Source organism: Mixophyes fleayi, chromosome 3, assembly GCF_038048845.1.
Source record: "Mixophyes fleayi isolate aMixFle1 chromosome 3, aMixFle1.hap1, whole genome shotgun sequence".
In the NCBI taxonomy this organism is placed as follows: Eukaryota; Metazoa; Chordata; class Amphibia; order Anura; family Limnodynastidae; genus Mixophyes; species Mixophyes fleayi.
In genome coordinates this window covers 200677878-200699349 of record NC_134404.1, presented here as the reverse complement: position 1 = coordinate 200699349, position 21472 = coordinate 200677878, and the positions used below count along the sequence as shown (strand labels likewise).

At 42.9% G+C, this 21472-nt stretch overlaps 1 long non-coding RNA gene across 3 annotated transcripts in view; it reads right to left on the bottom strand.

The window, feature by feature from the left end:
- Positions 1-21098, bottom strand: part of LOC142142851 (uncharacterized) — a 112205-nt gene extending 91107 nt beyond the window's left edge. For 2 of the 3 annotated variants that reach the window (XR_012689356.1, XR_012689357.1), the window contains exon 1: positions 21001-21098. This is a non-coding gene — a long non-coding RNA (uncharacterized LOC142142851). Of the gene's footprint in view, positions 1-19741; positions 19898-21000 lie in introns of those variants that run through there. The other variant, XR_012689358.1, reaches the window with a different exon arrangement.
- Between the last annotated feature and the right edge of the window lie 374 nt (positions 21099-21472).

Below are 21472 nucleotides of genomic sequence, written 5' to 3'. Positions count from 1 at the left end.
TCCTTCCACATTAACTGAGTGTGGCCTCAGAAAATGAACACATTTAAATTTACTAGAAAAAATAACAGGCTTGAGCAAAGACCAATGAAATGTGTTGGGAATTTTCAGAGAGCGAGGAAGCTTTAACCTAAATGCTACAGGATTAACTTGCTTGATGATGGAGAAGGAACCAATGAATCTAGATCCAAGTTTTTTACAGGGTTGTCTGAGCCTGATATTACGGGTGGAGAGCCAAACCTTCTTACCCACTTTAAAAAAGCAGCATCTACAGTGTTGATCCACAAATTTTTTGGACTGAAATGAGGCTCGCTTTAAGGCAGAGTGAACTTTCTTCCAGAAATTCTTATGACTAGAAGTCGTGGAGTGTATGCCAGGGAGACCAGAAGGGTTAAGCGAAGCCAATCAGTTAGATCTAGGATAGTAAACAAGATTGCAATAGAATGGAGTGATACACGTGGAGGAATGGCAGCATTTGTTGTATGCGAACTCTGCCCATGGTAACAGGGCTGACCAGTTATTATGGAATTCAGAAGTGTATAAGCAAACAAATTGCTCCAGGGATTGATTAACCCTTTCAGTTTGTCCATTGGATTGAGGATGGTATGCTGAAGAGAGGCTGATGTTTGTTCCAAGGAATGCACAAAAAGACTTCCAGAATTGGGCAATAAATTGAGAGCCGCGATCAGAAACAATATTTAAAGGTAGGCCATGGAAAAAATGTGCTGGACAAAAAGTGACGCTACGGTCTGTGCACTAGGAAGTCTGGTTAAAGGTATGAAGTGGGACATTTTACTAAAGCAGTCAACCACTACCCAAATAGTATTGTGACCTGCTGAAGGAGGGAACTCCATAATAAAATCAAAGACAAATGTGTTCAAAATCTAGTAGGAGCAGATAATTGCATAAGCTGACCAGAAGTGCGATTCCTAGAGGTTTTGTTTTAAGCACAAATTTCACAGGACATAACAAAGTCTCGAACATCTGAGAACAAGGTGGGCCACCAAACAGAACATGAAAGATTTTCCGTTGTTTTACAGGTGTCCGGTGGTTTCATTTTCTCGGGCTTCATTGAGGACAGCCTTGCGAAGATGAACTGACACAAATAAGCGGTTTGCGGGTGTCTCAGAGGGAGCCAATTTTTGAAATCTGAGAAAGGTTATAACCAAGTCTTGGGCTAAACCTGCATGAATAATTGAAGGTGGCATTATTGGCAGCGGTTTCGGAACTAATGTATGATAAGAGACAAAACTTCTGGATAAAGCATCAGCCTTGGTGTTCTTAGATCCTGGTCTATAACTGATGATAAAATGGAAGTGGGTAAAGAACAATGTCCAACAGGCTTGCTTAGGATTCAGCCATTTTGCAGATTCAATATATTGGAGGTTCTTATGGTCAGTGATGACTGAGATGATATGGATGGCTCCTTCCAGCCAATGACGCCATTCTTCAAAAGCCCATTTGATGGCTTAGAGTTCCCGATTGCCAACATCATAGTTGGCCTCTGCAGCAGAGAACTTGCAGGAAAAATAGGCTCAAGGACACAGTCGGTGATTACCAGGATCCTTCTGTGAGAGAACAGCGCCAGCACCAATGTCAGAGGCATCAACCTCCAAATGAAAGGCAACTCAGGATTAAGATGTCACAATGCAGGAGCGGAGATAAATACTTTCAGAGCCTCAAAGGAATTGATAGTTTCTGAGGACCAATTACCAAGATCAGCCCCCTTTCGGGTAAAGGCAACAATAGGAGCCACCAAATCGGAAAAACCTTGAATAAATCTTTTGTAATAATTGGCGAAATCCAGGAACCTTTGTACAGCTTTCAGATTAACGGGCCGCACCCAATCCAGAATAGCTTGAACTTTACTTGGGTCCATAGAGAAACTGGTAGCGGATATTATATATCCTAGGAATGACACACTCCGAACTTCCAACTCACATTTTTCAAGCTTGGCAAAAAGATGATAGTCCCGTAATCTATGAAGAACTTGCTGAACATGTAGCCGATGCTGGGACAAAGAGTGGGAGTATATTAATATGTTATACAAGTACACAACCGCGAACTGATGGATCAACTACTGGAGAACTTCATTAATGAGAACTTGGAAGACAGCTGGTGTGTTACAAAGACTGAACGGCATAACCACATACTCGTAGTGGCTGGAATGGGTATTGAAAGCCGTTTTCCATTCATCTCCTTCTCTGATGCGGATGAGATTGTATGCCCTGCGAAGGTCAATTTTGCTGCAAATGTAGCACCTCTAAGTTGATCAAACAGGACCGAGATGAGAGGAAGTGGGTAATTGTTTTTAATAGAAATTTTGTTATGGCCTCTGAAATAAATACAAGGACATAGTCCACCATCCTTCTTGGAGACAAAGAAACAGCCAGCACCCACCAGAGATTTTGAAGGCATTTAAAATCCTTTTTGTAAATTTTCCTCGACGTACTCTTGCATGGCCTTGGTTTCAGGACCAGTGAATGAATACAGTCTTCCTTTTGGTAATTTAGCGCCTGGAATTAATTCGATGGCGAAATTCAAATCCCGATGTGGAGACAGAGTGTCAGCCGCTTTTTTAGAGAATACATCCCAGAATTCACAGCACTGAGGAGGAATTAATTCGGAAGCAGGCTGCAGAATCTGAAGAGGCAAGCTCAAACAAGCCCGAGAACACGAGGAACTCCACTGGGTAATGTCCCCTTGTGCCTAATCAGCCACAGGAGGCTGATAATAAATTCCTCCCTAATACGCACGCACCCGGGAAGCAGCGTTTGACAGCTCGGTGTCTGGCCTGTGCCTCGGCAACAATAGGCCGGAAACCGGAAGTGACATCTCCTTGACAACCGGGATGCCAGGCACAGAGGAGAGCGAGCCGCGGAGGCTATGAACCCTGCTGGGGCTCGTAATACATTGAGAATTACTGGTATTATAGTCAGAAGAAGAACTACATTATTGAAAAATATACCACATCTCAGTTTTTAGCTTAGCTGTATGGCATAAATAAGTAAAATAATGAAGTAAAAAGAAAAATACACCATGTTTTTTCTTGAACAATAGTGACCAATCTGGCTCCGTCTAACTTCCTTATTCTTTCCTCAGCTCATAAGTATGGTTCTCTTTGTAGATTCCACATTTAATTTCCAACATATATTTTCAGCGGTGCTAAGTATGCTATCCCTTCCTCTCCCTTCCTTTACCTAAAGTTCTTTGCAGGGCCGGACTGGGACTAAAAATCAGCCATGGCATTTAAGGTACACAGGCCCACCTTAGCTCCAGCAGGAAAGAAAACATGTGCCACCGCTGCGTGGCGGCGCCGAACAGGGCTTGACCTCATTGTGTTGTGGGTGTGGCCAACATGGGGCATTGATACATACATTATAATAATACATTACATTTATCATTTTAAAAATATACACAGGCACTACTGTTAGAAGCACACAGCTTTGCCTTCACAAGCAGTACGTTGTGAAGCAGGACATACCTCCCAACCATCCTTGCAGTCGGATCAAATCCTGACTAAGAGAGACATTCACCCAAATTCAGGACTGCCCCACCAGATTCAGGACAGTTGGCAGACTGTCCTGCTCTCTCCTACCTGTCTTGGTCACTTTCACCACTTGCAGCAGCTGGTTTCTTTAGCTCAGTTCATTCTTGTCTTGATCCTGGAATATTGGATGCCCTATTTTTTAAAAAAAATGGATACATGAGATTTAGAAAACTCCCCGGTGATAAAACAATAACACTCACGTTTTATAATTAGGCCTCCCTCCAGTCTCCACAATAATAATATTCACATTTAATAAGTAGACCTATTTCCCTCCAACCGGCCCCAACATTAAATTAACAGTATACCCATTTACTCAAAACATATTTCCCTCCCCCCAAACAGCAATACATTAAATAGCATTAAAGTTTAATAAATATAGCCATTTTTCACAACCATCCCAGACAATAAATAATTCATATTCACATTTAATAAATAGCCCTCCACCCCAAAATCAGCCCCATATTCAACTGATAGCCCTAAACCACCCCAGCATTAAATTAAAGGTTCCTTCACCTCACCTTAAATAATTAGCCCCCACCTACACTCCACCATTAAATAGCATACCTCCCACACTATTTTAAGATCCTCCCTTCCCTCACATATTATATTAAAATACTACACGCGCACACACACGCACATTATGTGAACATGGCCAAACGCACACTATAGCAACATGGGGCCACACAGAAACACTATTAGCCACACACAGTATTTGCCACACAGCCATACTATTAGCCACGCTATTACCCACACAGACACGCTATTACCCACACAGCCACACTATTAGCCACACAATTTGCCACACAGCCTATTTGCCACACAGACACACTATTAGCCATACAATTTGCCCCACAGACACACTATTAGCCAGACACATTATTTGCCAAACAGACACACTATTAGCCACAGACACGCTATTAGCCACACAGTCACACTATTAGCCACACACACTATTTACCACACAGCCAAACTATTACCCACACAGACATGCTATTAGCCACACAGCCACACTATTAGCCACACACACTATTTGCCACACAGACATGCTATTAGCCACACAGACACGCTATTAGCCACACAGACACACTATTAGCCACACTATTTGCCACACAGCCAAACTATTACCCACACAGACATGCTATTAGCCACACAGCCACACTATTATCCACACACACTATTTGCCACACAGACACACTATTACCCACACAGACACACTATTAGCCACACTATTAGCCACACAATTTGCCACACAGCCATACTATTAGCCACACACACTATTTGTCACACAGACACACTATTACCCACACAGACATGCTATTAGCCACACAGCCACACTATTAGCCACAAACACTATTAGCCACACACACTATTAGCCATGCAGACACGCTATTAGCCACACAGACACGCTATTTGCCACACAGCCACACTATTTGCTACACAGCCACACTATTAGCCACACAATTTGCCACACAGCCACACTATTAGGCACACACACTATTTGCCACACAGACACACTATTAGCCAGACACACTATTTGCCCCACAGACACACTATTAGCCAGACACACTATTTGCCAAACAGACACACTATTAGCCACACAGCCACACTATTAGCCACACACACTATTAGCCACACACACTATTAGCCACACAGACACGCTATTAGCCACACAGACACGCTATTGGCCACACAGCCCCACTATTTGCCACACAGCCACACTATTAGCCACACAATTTGCCACACAGCCACACTATTAGGCACACACACTATTTGCCACACAGACACACTATTAGCCAGACACACTATTTGCCCCACAGACACACTATTAGCCAGACACACTATTTGCCAAACAGACACACTATTAGCCACACAGACACACTATTTGCCACACAGACACACTATTTGCCACACAATAGCCACACTCACTATTTGCTACACAGCCACACTAATAGCCCCACACAAACTATTTGACACACAGACATATTACACACACACACACGCACAGACACTTACCTTACATCCAGCAGCAACACTCTGTGCGCAGCCCGGCAGAAGGAGAAACAGTGACAGCCACCTATGCAAGCAATCACATGGGACAGCACCATGTGACAGATGCCGTCCCATGTGATTGCTCGTATAGGCGGCTGCCACTGATTCTCCGTCCGCCGAGCAGTGTTGCTGCTCGGCGGACATGCGGACCGGCCCATCTGCCCATTGGCTCTTCTGGCATTTGCCAGATGGCCAGTCCGGCCCTGGCTCTTTGACTAGGGGCCCTCCTCTCAGACTTTAGAACGTTACTTCCTCCCTTCCTAAATCTTTTCCCTTACTTCCCACCCCATTTAAAATCATAAAATCCAACAGTTTTTTTAGCCTATTCTCCATACTACAAGGTCACATTTTTCATGTTTTCTAACAATTGTGTTCTATTTGTCTCTAAGGCTACAGATAGTGCTGGATCTTTGCTGTCTGCATTTTAGTTAACAAATTGTTTGTTTTATATGACTAGCCCTTCTTTCTTCAGTTGTTTGTTATATATATATATATGTATAAATGGATTCTTTGGCATGTATTACTGTTCTGCCGTTACATATAAAAAGTTTAAAAAAAGATAAAAAAAAAATAATTAACCTTAATAACACATAATATTTCTACTGCGTCTTGTAGGAGTTTCTTGCTGTGATGAAGTTCTTCATCAAGATGTTTTTGCTGAGATAGGGATTGCTATGTAGCATGTTTGCTGACTTTTTGGACCTTCCCTCTGAGAGCTCTCGGAGGGGAAGTCCAAGGGGCAAGTGCGGAGTGAGTGATAACTTTACTCACGTCATCATGGCCCCACCCCTTGCTGTGCAATGATGCAATTTTCATCTTTGCGCAGCTGGGTAGGGGCCATGATGATGTGATTTGCATCATCAAGACTGCCTTCCACTCCAGAAAAAAAGAGACACGGGCTCTGGGAGGGTGGCCTACTCCACAAAATTTGTGAATCTCCCAACAGTCCAAGAAAGTATGCAAGTATGTTATGTAGGGGCAATGAGTCCCCACGGTTTAGTGAAACTAATAATGGTAAATTTGTAGTGTATCTGTTTTTCTGCCACAAGACTTCTATATTGTATAAGCCAGTTTCCGTCTTATACTGCCTCTCACATTGCTGCTCCACTTTGTTCCATCATGTAAGAAATAGACAGTCAATACAGTAAGCTGTTTTTAAAACACATGACTGAGCATAATAAATCACAGACCATAAGAGCAAGAACAAGGAGAATCGGCCAGCAATAGCTGCCTATTGGGTGACAAGCTGCAAATATACAGTTGAAAGGAAAGCACAATCTCATGGTGCCAGACACTGGCGCAAATATATTTCATTGGATCCTATGATTTTATGTTTTTGCTTTATTACTAAGCAAACTTCTGATTATTTAAAAGAAGCTTTGAGACAGATGAAAAATAGGAAATTAAGATAGACATAAGAATATCCTTATAATGAACAAATGATCAAATCGGGTTTAAGGTACCTTAATTTAATAAAAAAAAATGGGCAGACTAGATGGGCTAAGCGGTTCTTATCTGCCGTCAAATTCTATGTTTCTATGTTTGAAATTCTGTCAGTGACAATAAGATGATAACTGAGACATTTGTGAAAGAGGTAGATTCCAACTGCTTCCTTAATTACAACAGGATTCATCTCAAATATGGCATACTAATATACCTAATGTACAGTTCCTCAATTTGAGGAGGAGCTGTTCAACAGCAGCAGAAACTTTCAAAATAAATAAATTAAAGAAGGAAAGATGATAATTATATAGCTTTAATATATAAATATAATTATTGTGCCTCTGACATTAAGTAAAGAAAAAATATTCACTTTTGAGGTACATCTATTAGTCCCAGTAATAAAAGACTGCACCAATATTATTTTTAGAAAACTGGAACATAAGCTTGTTCCTAGTTTGTTTGTTTTTTTAAGAGATAATAAGATATCTTAAGAGTCAACTTTTCTGGTTATATCCAAAGCCCAACGTTTTTTTAAATATGGAAAAAAGTATTGTATGAACATGCTGAACATATCAGCTCTGCAATCGTTTCCCATATATCCAAATAAAAGTTTACTACAGAGACATTTTTATCCACCTATGCTATATATCTGATTCAATATAAGAGTAGTATCCAGTATATTGGTTGCACTACAAGATCGTAACATTTATACTTTCTGAAACATCATCATAAGGTGATTTATAAAGTAAAAAGTCATATTTACCTAAATATTTAGTTAGATGTCAGTGTGAAAATGTTAAAATCTTAGGATAACAGCAATTGAACAGATATGTGCCACTAAGAGAGGAGGCAATTGTTTTATTTACTATGCAAAAGGGAAGGCTTTTGGATTTTTAGGTTGAGAACTCTTCCTCCACATGGATTAAATTACATGGTTAAGCTAAATAATATTTTAACCAAATGCAAAGGGTCCCATGTCTTTGATAGTTTGTATATCTAGGCAAATTCTGGCTGAAGTCTGTATTGGTGAAACATTTTGCACGCTTATTGTAAATGATATTTTGGAGCTCTATATATATTATATATATACATATATATATAAATATATATATATATATATATTAAATTAAAATGTAAAACAAACATCAATATACACTTGAAGTGTTCGTTAAAGATGCACAGTCTTACCAATAATTAAAAACAATCATAAAGATTAAACAAAATTAATAACATTAATAACATAAATAAATAGTAAAACATTTTCTATACTATGTAAAATATTGTTAGTCTGTAGAAATATAAGCTTAAACAAATGAGAAAGTGGAGAATTTTTATTTGGAGTTTTTAATTAATGATTTCATTATTTCATGAACATACATACATAATTGATACTATATATATATATATTGTATCAATTATGTATGTATGTTCATTAAATCATGAAATCATTAATTAAAAACTCCAAATAAAAATTCTCCACTTTCTCATTTGTTTAAGCTTATATTTCTACAGACTAACAATATTTTACATAGTATAGAAAATGTTTTACTATTTATTTATGTTATTTATGTTATTATTTTTGTTTAATCTTTATGATTGTTTTTAATTATTGGTAAGACTGTGCATCTTTAACGAACACTTCAAGTGTATATTGATATTTGTTTTACATTTTAATTGGCAAATTTTATTAGCATAAACACATTATATTATGCGATTTCTAAAGTGTATGTATGTACCAAGGTAACTAAGAGTTACATATTGTCAGGCGCCGCTCGGCGGCCGCCCGCCCGTCCATACAAGAACGTCTGGTTGCCTAGCAACCAGACGCGTCATTTCCCCTTCCGCCCGGCCGGCCAGCCCAGACCCAGAAGCGTCCCCGTTGCTAGGCAACGGGACGCTGCAGGAAGAGAGCGCTACGGCGCTGCCTAATGACTAGCGCTACGGCGCTACAGCTATTACAGCACCACTAGTGCTGAGGGCATTGGTTAGCAGCCCTATTTAAGTCCCTCTGACCTCACCTCCTGTGCCAGAGTTTCAGGTCCTTTCCTGTCCTCCAGCGTTCCAGTGTTCCTGTGTCTATCTGTTTCCTGACCCTTGCCTTCCTCCAGTTTATTGCCGTTTGCCTGTGACCATTGTGACCCGGATTGCCTTGACTACCCCTTTGGATCTCCCTTTGTACCTCGCTGTCAGAACGTTATCGACCCGGCTTGACTCACACCCCGTTTGAATTCTCCTTGTGTACCTGCATTACCCGCATCATTGCTGAACCCGCCTGTCTGATATCCCTCTCGTGCTTCGCTATCTGACTCGTGGAAGGACCGCGACCTGCGTGTTTCCTGCAGCCAAGTCCATACCTCCTTGCGGGGGTCCCTGGTGAACACCAGGGGCACGTTAGACTCCGCGCCTTCCTCCGAGTAGTGCCAACGATAGCAGGTACGCTATACTAGTCGTGACAGTAAACTCTGGCGATGACTACCGAAGGAACGGGGGAACCCTCAGCCCGGGACCTTCTCATTCATTTGGCTCAGCGAGTAGAACAGCAAGAAGCAGCCCAAGCACATGTCCTACAATGTGTTCAAGGTATCGCTACACGCTTCGATGCCTTACAAGGCTCCCTGCCTGCTGCTCCTGCCATTACCACCGCCCCAGGGGCGTCCGCCAGTGTGGTTACGGTATCCACTGCAACTTCTGGCATGCGTATCCCCACACCTGAAAAATACGATGGAGATCCCAAGAAATGCAGGGGTTTCTTGAACCAGTGCTCCATCCAGTTTGAGTGCAATGCAGGAGCATTTCCTTCAGAGCGAACGAAGGTGGCGTTTATGATCTCCCTCCTGAGTGGTCAAGCACTAGCCTGGGCTTCGCCTTTGTGGGAGAATGGAGACCCTCTTCTTAATAACACCGGCTCCTTTATTGAAGCTTTCAGGAGAGTCTTCGATGACCCTGGGAGAGTAGCCTCTGCGGCCACCAGCTTGCTGAACCTGCGTCAAGGCAACTTATCTGTTGGGCAATATGCCATCCAGCTCCGGACCTTAGCGTCAGAGCTGAAATGGAACAACGAGGCGCTGGTCGCAACTTTTTGGCAAGGTCTAATCGACCGTATTAAGGACGAACTAATTTCTCGGGATCTCCCCTCTGATCTTGATACCCTAATTGCGCTATGCATTAAAGTAGACCTACGTTATCAAGAACGCACCCAGGAACGTCCTGTCTCTAAGCGGGTGGTTCCTCGTCTGGCTCCTCAATTTCAAAACCCAGTTTTGCCTATGGATGAACCCATGCAAGTAGGACGGTCCCGTTTATCCCCAGAAGAAAGAGAGAGGCGCTTCAGGCAGCGTCTCTGCCTTTACTGTGGCGATTCCGGACATGTTCTCAGGTCTGTCCTAAGAAACCGGGAAACCCGTCCTCCTAAACGGTAGCAGGGAGGCCGGTTTAGGAGTATCCACAGCTGCTCCCTACTCAAAAAACACCCCTGAGCTTCTTATGGCAGTCACCCTGAGCACCCCTAGAGGTCCCTTCTCCACCACGGCCTTTGTGGATTCTGGCTCCTCCGGGAACTTCATTTCTGCCACTCTCATTGCTGGGCTTCAAATTCCAACTCTCCCCTTGCCTCAACCATTATCGTTAACAGCAGTAGATGGGAACCGTGTCAGCAGTGGCTCCATCTCCTACATCACGTCACCTATTCGGTTAATGGTTGGAGCCCTCCATAGCGAGATGATTCAGTTGTTGGTGTTGCCAAAATCCATCAATCCCATTATCTTGGGGCTTCCATGGCTACGAAGACACTCTCCGCAGATGGATTGGGACCGAGCTCAGGTTACTCGTTGGGGTACAGAATGTCATCATAGATGTCTACCTAGTGTTCTGCCTCCTGATTCCCAAGTTGTTGCTCAGTCCACGGTTACGGAAGTTAGCCTTCCAGCTGCATACACTGACTTCCAAGATGTATTCAGTAAAACGGAGGCCGAGTTATTACCTCCCCATCGGCCCTGGGATTGTTCCATCACTTTGCTTCCCGATCAACCTATACCCAAGGGGCGAACGTATCCCCTTTCTCGCCCAGAGACCCTGGCAATGTCCCAATATATCAAGGAGAATCTGGAACGTGGTTTTATTCGCAAGTCTACCTCTCCTGCTGGGGCTGGATTCTTCTTTGTCAAAAAAAAAGACGGGTCCCTGCGCCCATGCATTGACTATAGACCCCTGAATCGTATTACCATCAAGAATCGGTACCCGTTACCTCTTATCTCTGACCTATTTGACAGAATCAGCGGGGCTCAAGTGTTTACTAAATTAGACCTACGAGGGGCCTACAACCTCATTCGTATAAAGAAGGGTGACGAGTGGAAGACCGCCTTCAATACGAGGGATGGGCATTTTGAATACCTGGTAATGCCCTTCGGTCTTTGCAATGCCCCCGCCATCTTCCAGAATTTCGTTAACGACATCTTTCAAGATCTATTGTACACCTCCGTAGTCGTTTATCTAGACGACATCCTAGTGTTTTCTAAAGACTTGAGTTCTCATCAAGAACAAGTGAGGGAGGTCTTACGAAGACTGCGCAAATATCATCTTTATTGCAAATTGGAAAAATGTGTTTTTGAAGTTCTCCAAGTGTCCTTCCTTGGGTTCATTGTGTCCGGCTCCGGGTTACAGATGGATCCCACCAAGGTGTCATCCATCTTGAATTGGCCTCAACCGCAGAGTCTTAAAAGTATCCAAAGATTCATTGGATTCGCCAATTATTATCGACAGTTCATCCAAGATTTCTCGTCCATCATTGCTCCAATTACAGCATTAACTAGGAGATCTGCCAATCCTAAGATATGGTCTCCAGAAGCTGTTTCTGCCTTCACTATTCTGAAGAAAGCCTTTTCCTCTGCCTCTGTGCTCTCTCAGCCGGATCAACAGCGACCTTTCTTTGTGGAGGTGGACGCCTCTTCAATAGGCATTGGAGCCGTGTTATTCCAAAAGACAACTTCAGGTACCCACTCTCCATGCGGATTCTTCTCCAGACGATTTCTTCCCAACGAGATTAATTACGGAATCGGAGACAAGGAGCTTCTCGCTATTAAAGCAGCCTTGGAGGAATGGCGGCACCTATTAGAGGGAGCCCTATATCCAGTTACCATCTTTACAGACCACCGAAATTTGACATTCATTCGGGAAGCTCGCTGTCTGAATCCTCGGCAGGCCCGCTGGGCATCATTCTTTGCTCGCTTCAACATGATTCTTACCTTCTGTCCAGGTGCTAAGAATGGGCGGGCAGACGCTCTATCTCGTTCTTTTGATGATACAGACCGCCTGAACCCATCAATTCCTCATTGCATTATTGACCCTTCGAACATCATTGCTATTACCAATACGGTGAAGGATGTTCCGCCCACAGGACGATCATTTGTGGAACCACAATTACGACTCAAGGTGTTGCGTTGGGCCCATTCGTCCCGTATCGCGGATCACGCGGGCATAAAGAAGACCACATTCCTTCTCTGCCGTCGGTTCTGGTGGCCTACCATACGCGCTGATATACGGGACTTTATTGCAGCATGTACCATTTGTGCCCAACACAAAACTTCCAGGAAGGTTCCTGCTGGGTTGCTCCAGCCCCTACCTACGCCGGATGCTCCCTGGGAGAGTATAGCCATGGATTTTATTAATGACCTCCCCTGCAGTTCTGGATTCAATACTATCTGGGTTGTCATTGACCGATTTTCTAAAATGGTGCATTTTATTCCTCTTTCAGGTCTACCTTCAGCCAGTCACTTAGCCGACACATTTATCAAGGAGATCTTCAGACTTCATGGCTGCCCTAAGGAAATTATCTCTGACAGGGGAGTGCAATTCATCTCCCGGTTCTGGAGGGCTTTCTGTAAAAAACTGGGTACGGAGTTAAAATTCTCATCGGGATATCACCCCCAGACCAATGGTCAGACCGAGCGGATCAACCAGGATTTAGAGACTTTTCTCCGTTGCTTTACCGCTGATAATCAAAGCAGATGGTCGCAATTCCTTCCCTGGGCAGAATTCTCACACAATCACCATGTCCATGAATCTACCGGGTTTTCTCCATTCTTTATTGTGACCGGGATGCATCCTATTATCCCAGATCCATTTCCCAATTCTTCCTCCTCTGTTCCAGCGGTGGACTCACTTTATCGAGAATTCTCTATCATTTGGGCCACAACCAAAGCAGCTCTACAAAAGGCATCACAGCACCATAAGATCTTTGCAGATCGCCACCGTAGGGCTACTCCCCTATTGAAGGTAGGGGATCAAGTATGGCTTTCCACTAAAGACTTAAAACTCAAAGTACCATCTATGAAAATGGCTCCACGTTTTATTGGTCCTTACGTCATCTCACAAGTTATTAATCCAGTGTGTGTTAAACTAAAGCTACCGGCTTCTTTACGATGTCATAATACTTTTCACGTGTCCCTACTCCGGCCATTAGTGCTTAACAGGTTCTTTGTACCTCCATCTCGACCTCCTCCGGTTCAAACCTCCTCTGGAACAGAGTTTGAGATCAGCCGGATCCTGGATGTCCGCATTCGCTACGGGCAACAACAGTTCCTTGTGCACTGGAAGGGATTTGGCCCGGAAGAAAGATCTTGGGTGGATAAACCGGACCTTCACGCTCCTCAGTTACTTAAGAGATTCCTCCAAACAAGGGGAGAAGGAGGAGGGCATACTGTCAGGCGCCGCTCGGCGGCCGCCCGCCCGTCCATACAAGAACGTCTGGTTGCCTAGCAACCAGACGCGTCATTTCCCCTTCCGCCCGGCCGGCCAGCCCAGACCCAGAAGCGTCCCCGTTGCTAGACAACGGGACGCTGCAGGAAGAGAGCGCTACGGCGCTGCCTAATGACTAGCGCTACGGCGCTACAGCTATTACAGCACCACTAGTGCTGAGGGCATTGGTTAGCAGCCCTATTTAAGTCCCTCTGACCTCACCTCCTGTGCCAGAGTTTCAGGTCCTTTCCTGTCCTCCAGCGTTCCAGTGTTCCTGTGTCTATCTGTTTCCTGACCCTTGCCTTCCTCCAGTTTATTGCCGTTTGCCTGTGACCATTGTGACCCGGATTGCCTTGACTACCCCTTTGGATCTCCCTTTGTACCTCGCTGTCAGAACGTTATCGACCCGGCTTGACTCACACCCCGTTTGAATTCTCCTTGTGTACCTGCATTACCCGCATCATTGCTGAACCCGCCTGTCTGATATCCCTCTCGTGCTTCGCTATCTGACTCGTGGAAGGACCGCGACCTGCGTGTTTCCTGCAGCCAAGTCCATACCTCCTTGTGGGGGTCCCTGGTGAACACCAGGGGCACGTTAGACTCCGCGCCTTCCTCCGAGTAGTGCCAACGATAGCAGGTACGCTATACTAGTCGTGACACATATGGTATGTACTGGGAATACTACTCTGTCATTTGGTATGTAATAGTGCCAGATAGAGCTACAAAATGCTTCCTCTGATGAAACCACTGATTGGTCAAGCAGAGACTTGTAAGGACACGAGGCTTGGTTTTTATTAGAGAAGGTTTGGTTTCCCAAAAATCGAGCCCATCCAAACTTAGGGGATCCGAGTACCGAGCCAAGCCGGCTCTGTACTTTCGCGCTTTTTCATATTCCAAAACTTCATCGAGACATCGTCGGATCTCGGGAGATTTGGAATCTATAAATACCGCCCCCCACAGCGATCTAGCACCATTTGAGAGAGGGATACAGAAGAGGTAGGATAGAGCGTAGAGCAGTTGGGCAGGCAAATGTACAGAAGTGAAAGAGAAGGGTGGTAGCAGTGTTCAACAAAGCTCCATTGCTAATTGTCATTGGTGAAATCCAAATATACAAGTCCTTGCAGGCTTTTGTTCAGAATTTGCACCAAAAAGTGTAGGGTGTTATATACACCCAAAGACAAGAGCTGCGTTGCTAATTTTGTCATTGCTGAAATACAAATACAATATACTAGTCCTTGCAGGCTTGTCTTCTGAATTTATAGGCAAATTCTACTACGTTATATAGGTAACAGACAAAGAGGAGTGCTTTTTTGCTAGGAGTCATTGCTGAAATAGAAATTATAGGGCTGGCTGGCTTGGTCTAAATCTGCTGTTACATTTTACTGCACCATAGCTCACTCAGAAACAGGAGAGGTGGCAGGGATCAGTGCTGAAACAGAAATTGTAATAATAGGGCTGACAGTGTTCGTCAAAGTCTCCAGTGACATTGCATTGTGCCATAGCTCATACAGAAACAGGAGGAGTGACATTGTTGTCACTCTGCAGTCTCAGTCATGATGACATTAATCCCTCTACCTCATGTGCTAAAGCCTATCTTCAAGTGCATAGTGATTTTAAGTCAGGGAAACAAAAATGGAAATAAAAAGCTTGCACCTTTTTAAAGAAAAAAAAACTTCTCTAAAAAGGTGAAAGTTTATTGTAGAAAAACATAAAATTGCCAAGGTACCATTCTACCCACAATATTATCAGGCATACCAGCATCAGGTACCTCCCTTCTCTTAGCTAGAGATCAGCACCTGCAATCTACACTGTCATCATATTCACCCTCATCATTGTGTACATCTTCCTCAAACAATACTAATTCATCCCCGCTGGAATCCACCATCACAGAAGTCTGTGTACTTTGATGTAATTGCTGATAATGGCCTTCCTCATGGAATTTGTACTTCATTTTATGGCAGAGCTGTCACGATTTTTGGGCAGTTCTTTTAGAGCAGAGCAAATGTGAAAATATTGTGCTGACTCATCTGCATTACCACTGGGTGTCTTGGGAATGCTAAGTTTTTTCCGAGAAGCAGTTGCCAGAGAAACTGAAGGAGGAGACGTCATTACAAGATGTTGATAGCTTGGATTCTGGCAAAGCGAATTAAGTCCTAGATCTACAATTACAATATAGTTAGCGGTTTTGCTTAGTTTCATTTCATCCTTCAATTTCTCTAGCTGCTTCTCAAAAAGTATAATTAAGGCAATCACTTGACTCAATCTAACAGTGTCTGCACTCTCTTCACAGGTGACTACTTCACTGGACTAAAAAGTACATTCTCTCTCAAATTCTAGTCTTCTTGTAGCTGCTGCATTGTCTTACATGCTGTTGCAGAATCACAAAAATGACCCTAATTTTTTGGGGACACAGACAGCATTTCCTGCATGTCATTGTCATTTTTTAAAAAGTTCTGTAACACCAAGTTGATTTTGAGAGAAAAACAGAAAATGTGATGGAATTCCCCCCGCTGTAATAATCTAACAATATTGGTGGCGTTATAACAAATCACATATCCTCAGGAAAGTCCAAGCAGGATTAGCCATGTTGCAGTGACATACCTTACTTTTTGTAACATATTGTCAGCTGTATGCCTCTTAGTGAAGCCGCTGATACACAGAGTAGCCTACTTATGAAAAATGTGACGTACTTGGGTACATGCTGCTGCTGTTCCTGCTGGCGAAGGCGTATCACCAACCCAGTGGGTTGTCATAGCCATATAATCTTTAGTTTGCCCAGTTCCGCTTGTCCCCATATTTGTGGTTAAGTGTCCACTGGGTAGAATGGAGTTTTGCAGCCCAATAGTTACATTTTTACGAACTTTCAGTTAGAGGTGAGGAATTGCTTTTCTAGTAAAATGGTGTCGTGATGGAATTTGGTAATAGGGACAGAAGATCTCAAGTACCTGTCTAAAACCAGCTGCATTAATAGTGGATATTGGACGCAAATCTAATACTAGCATAGTCCCCATGGCGTCTGTGATCCGCTTTGCGATTGGGTGACAGCTTTCTTACTTTCTTCCTCTAACAAAGGATTGTTTAACAGTCATTTGTTGTAAACTACTAGCAGTATACTTCTGGTTTGAAGATCAACTCCCAGCAGCAGCAGCAGGACTAACGCTCAATAATTCTTCAGAGGAATCATGGCTAGTGGAGGAGTCATCTAGCCTTAGCAACTTTGATGCAGGACTAACTCCCATCACTTGTGAGGATATTGATGATGAAGGTGTTGGGGGTGTAGATTGCAGGTGCTGGGATCTAGATGAGAGAAGGGAGATAGATGATGCTGGACTGCTTGTTGTTAATTTTTTTTTTTTAATTTAAAAGGTTTTTATTAAGTCTTTAGCAAAAGAATATGTAACAAACATGGCAGTTATAACAGAGTACAGTGCATAATGTAAATCCAATAACTCAGACAGAACTGCCCATAAACAAACAATCAAAAAAGTAACAAAAAACAATAACACAAGAAACATTCAAATACACGTAATACAAAGACTTCAAAGGGGAGGGGGAGGGAGAAAGACAGGGGGGCAAGAGTCGGAGACTGGCCGTAGTGAACCCAATCAACAATAAAAATACATTTTGAAAACAGGACATCTACCCTCCAGAGGGGTATACAGCATGGGAGAGTTAGGTGGCAGACACAGGTCTATACTCTGAAAAAAAATCGTACCATGTGAACCATTTAAACAGGGGTGAGGAAGCCCTTGAGGAATAGTTAAAGCCTATGGTTTCCATCTCATAGCTGTGTTGAACTTTGCTGATGATTTTGGTAAGAGTTGGAACCAAAGGGGATTTCCAGGTTTGGGCTATTGCGGCTCTGGCTGAGATGAGAATGTGCCCAGCCACATAGTGATTATGACGCTGAAGATGAGGGGGATATAGGTGTAAAAGCGTTGTAGCCGGGGATGGGGATAAATCATCCTTAGTGACCTTGGTAATTAGCTGGAAAATTTCAACCCAAAGTGGTTGTAGCTTAGGACAGTTCCAAAAAACGTGTATAAGCGTACTAATTTCCCCACAGTTTCTCCAACAGTATTTAGTTTCTGACGGCCAGATTTTATGCAGTTTGTCTGGCGTGAGATACACCCTGTGAACCATTTTTAAAGTATTTCTGAATGGTTAATACACTTTGACATTTTGTATATATTCTTATAGATTTTCACCCAGACCTCTGGCGAAATATCTAAGCCAAGTTCCTTCTCCCAGATCCCCAGTACCGAGAGATCTCTGCTATCCACAGGAACCATCAAGATTCGATACCAAACTGAGATGCCTCCCGCATGAGAAGTGGGAGAGAGAGATGACATAATACCAGGGGGAGCCGGTTTCAAGGCTGGTGGGAATGAGGGATGAGAGTGCACCCAATGTCTAATTTGGAGGTACTTGTAAAAGTCACGGACTGGGACATCAAATCTCTCCTGAATTTGGGAAAAAGAGAGAAGTGAACCTCCCTCCATAAGGTCCTGCACCCGGCTAGCCCCGTGCCCATCCCAAACGCCAAGGCGCAAATCTGGAATCAGTTGAGACAATGCAATTGTAGAAAGGCTAGAGGAAGGGAGGAGTCAACATCTTATCCCAGACAGAGAGAGAGTCTCTAACACTTCTCAGGGCTTGGGAAGGGCTTGGTCTACTTGGCTTACCTACCCAGAGCAGGTCTAGTAGTGGGAATTAGGAGAAACTATGTTGCTCAATGTCAACCCAAGGCTTCCTTAGCTGGGAAGGAGCATGTCAATCCCTAAGCTGGTCTAGGATAGCCACAAACTGGTATGTTTCTAGCTTAGGGGCAGCTAGTCCTCCTTTTACTTTAGCTCTAAACATCTTATCTCTTGATAGTTTGGGACATCAATTGCTCCAAATAAATTTAAACGCAATAGAATATTTTTTTTTTACCAAAGACATAGGCACCAGATAAGGAATACAATGGAATAGGTATAGTATCTTTGGAAGGAGCATCATCTTTACGGCTGCTACTCTCCCCACCCAGGAAACCTCAAAGTTAATCCAGGATTTTGTGAGTTTATCATACAAGCCTAACAATGGTTGGTAATTAAGTTGAATAGTCAGGTTAGGGTCAGACGGTATACATATGCCTAAGTAAGTTAAGGAGAGGTTAGACCAATGAAATTTATATGTAGACTTAAGGAGCTTCGAAGCATCTTGTGTGAGGGCCACTCCCAAAGCTTCCGATTTGGTAGTATTAAGCTAATACTAAGATACTGCTGAGTAGTCTTGTAAAATGCGGGATAGGGTGGGTAGGGAAGACTCAGGGCTTAAAACAAACAAAAGGACATCGTCCGCAAACAAACAAATTTTATGCTGTTGAGAACCAATGACCGTCCCCACCACATTTTGATCCATTCTAACTTTAGCCGCCAGGGGTTCCATGGCAAGAACAAAAATCAGGGGTGATAATGGACAGCCTTACCTGGTACCATTGCTAATCTGAAAGGCAGAGGAGAGGAACCCATTACTAAAGACTCTAGCAGATGGAGTAGTATACAAGGTAGCTATAGCTTGAAGAAAGGAGCCCCCAAAACCAAATTTAGTAAGAACAGCCATCATATACTTCCAGTGGATTCTATCGAATGCTTTTTCAGCATCCAAGGAGAGCAACAAGATGGGCACAGAGCCAGCTGAATGCGTCTCAATAATGTTCAGAACTCTCCTCGTATTGTCTGGAGCCTGTCTACCCGGAATGAAACCTACCTGATTCATATGGATTAATTGTGGGAGGATAGGATTTAAACGGTTAGCAATCAGCTTGGCAAAAATTTTAAGATCTAGGTTAAGGAGCGCTATTGGCCGGTACTTATGACATTGTGTGGGGTGTTTCCCTGGCTTTGGGATGGTGATAATCGGCGCCTCTAACATTTCTGCAGGTAGGAACGAATCCTTAGTAGCTGAGTTAAATAGGCTAGTTAGTACCTGGGATAGTTCAGACTGGAAAGAGGAGTAGAATTCTAGTGTAAGTCCATCGGGGCCTTGGGCCTTCCCTTTGTTCATGGATTTTATAGCAGCGTGGACCTCGTCCTCTGTCCAGTCCAAACATAGTGCCTCATCCTCCTCCGGCGGCAGGGCTGGGAGGGCTGAAAGAGAGGCCAGAAAATCATTAATAGTCTCCTGGGAGGGTTGAGTCAAGGTTACATCTGTCTTTAGATTATGTAAGCTTTCATAATAAGAAGTGAATCTATTAGCTATAGAAAGAGGATTAGATATATGGATACTCTGCGCGTTACAAATGGATTTGATTCTAATAATAGCATTCTTCGCACATAGTTTACGGGCAAGTAGTTTACTAGCTTTATTCCCCAAGGTATAGAATTTTTGATTGAGCCTAGCTATTGCAGTATTAATTTGCAACAGAGTAATGTTGTTATTTTTTAAACATAAGTTTCTGATTTTCCCAACAGCTTTCCATGAACTCACTTCAAATGCCGTAACATGGATGAGGATCCTAGATGGTTAAGGTCCATGCCTCTACTGAATGTGGATTTACAAACGCTACAAATGGCTATACAACTGTTGTCATTATTTGTGTAAAAATAATTGCACACATAAGAGGTGGATTTTTGGGCTTAGGCCCAGGCATGACAATGGTTTATTTTCCTTATCACTGGCAAGAACTGCAGCAACCTTTGCTTGAAAGTGTATTAAATTAATATTGTGACCTGTGAGGTGGTCAAAAATGACTGCAAATGACTTTAAATTAGTGTTAGTGAGGTTAATAATAATGTAGGATCAAAAAAAGAGCAAAATTATGTGATTTTAGCATATTTTAGCAATTTTTCTAAAAAAATACAGATCCAAAACCAAAACACACGAGGGTGGTTTTGCCAAAACCAAAACACGAAGCTAATACAGATCCAAAATCAAAACAAGAGCCACTTCACGGGGGTCAGTGAGCATCTCTAGTTTTTATGCAACATACTTCCAGATTAACTTCATTGTGGTTAAAGAGCTTGATATCTGCATGGCTGGAACATCTGAAGTTTATCTGTGAATATCAGGTATCCACAAATTTGATCTTGCTACTATACAGGGCCTGTGCAAGGTCTCTAGGCACCCTAGGCAAAGTTTCAGCCAACCCACCCCCCCATACTCTGGTTGTCTAAAACAAACAATATATAAATAAATCTGTCAGTATTTGGGTCAAGGTGAAGTGTAAAAAAAATAACAACACTTACCCTCTCCTGCCTAGCAAGGCTGCAGTCCAGATGCACTGATGCCTGATGCTTTCAACACTGTCCAAGCTCCACTTCTGCCTAATGGCAAGTTACTGCAGTAACAGCTGTAATTTATTTAAAATTACTTGCTGATATAATAATATATATTATAATTTAAGCTATGACTTTTATTTTTAGCCACATCATTCTTTTGTATTGCTGTGTAGCTGGTAGCCTTACAGGTGTAACCTATACAATTTCTCTCACTGCAGGAAAGAAATAGAAGAGCCCTCGGCTACATCTGTATTTTTTGCACAGCAATAGAAGCTAACTATGTGGAGAAAAATAGAAATCATAGATTATTAATATGAAAATGACAAATTTTCTATTTCCTGTACATTAGAAGACATACACTATATAAATTTGGATTTTTAAAGACATATACACCCAGTGCTGGAAGTGGGCTGCAGGATAACAAGTAAGAGGAATAGGG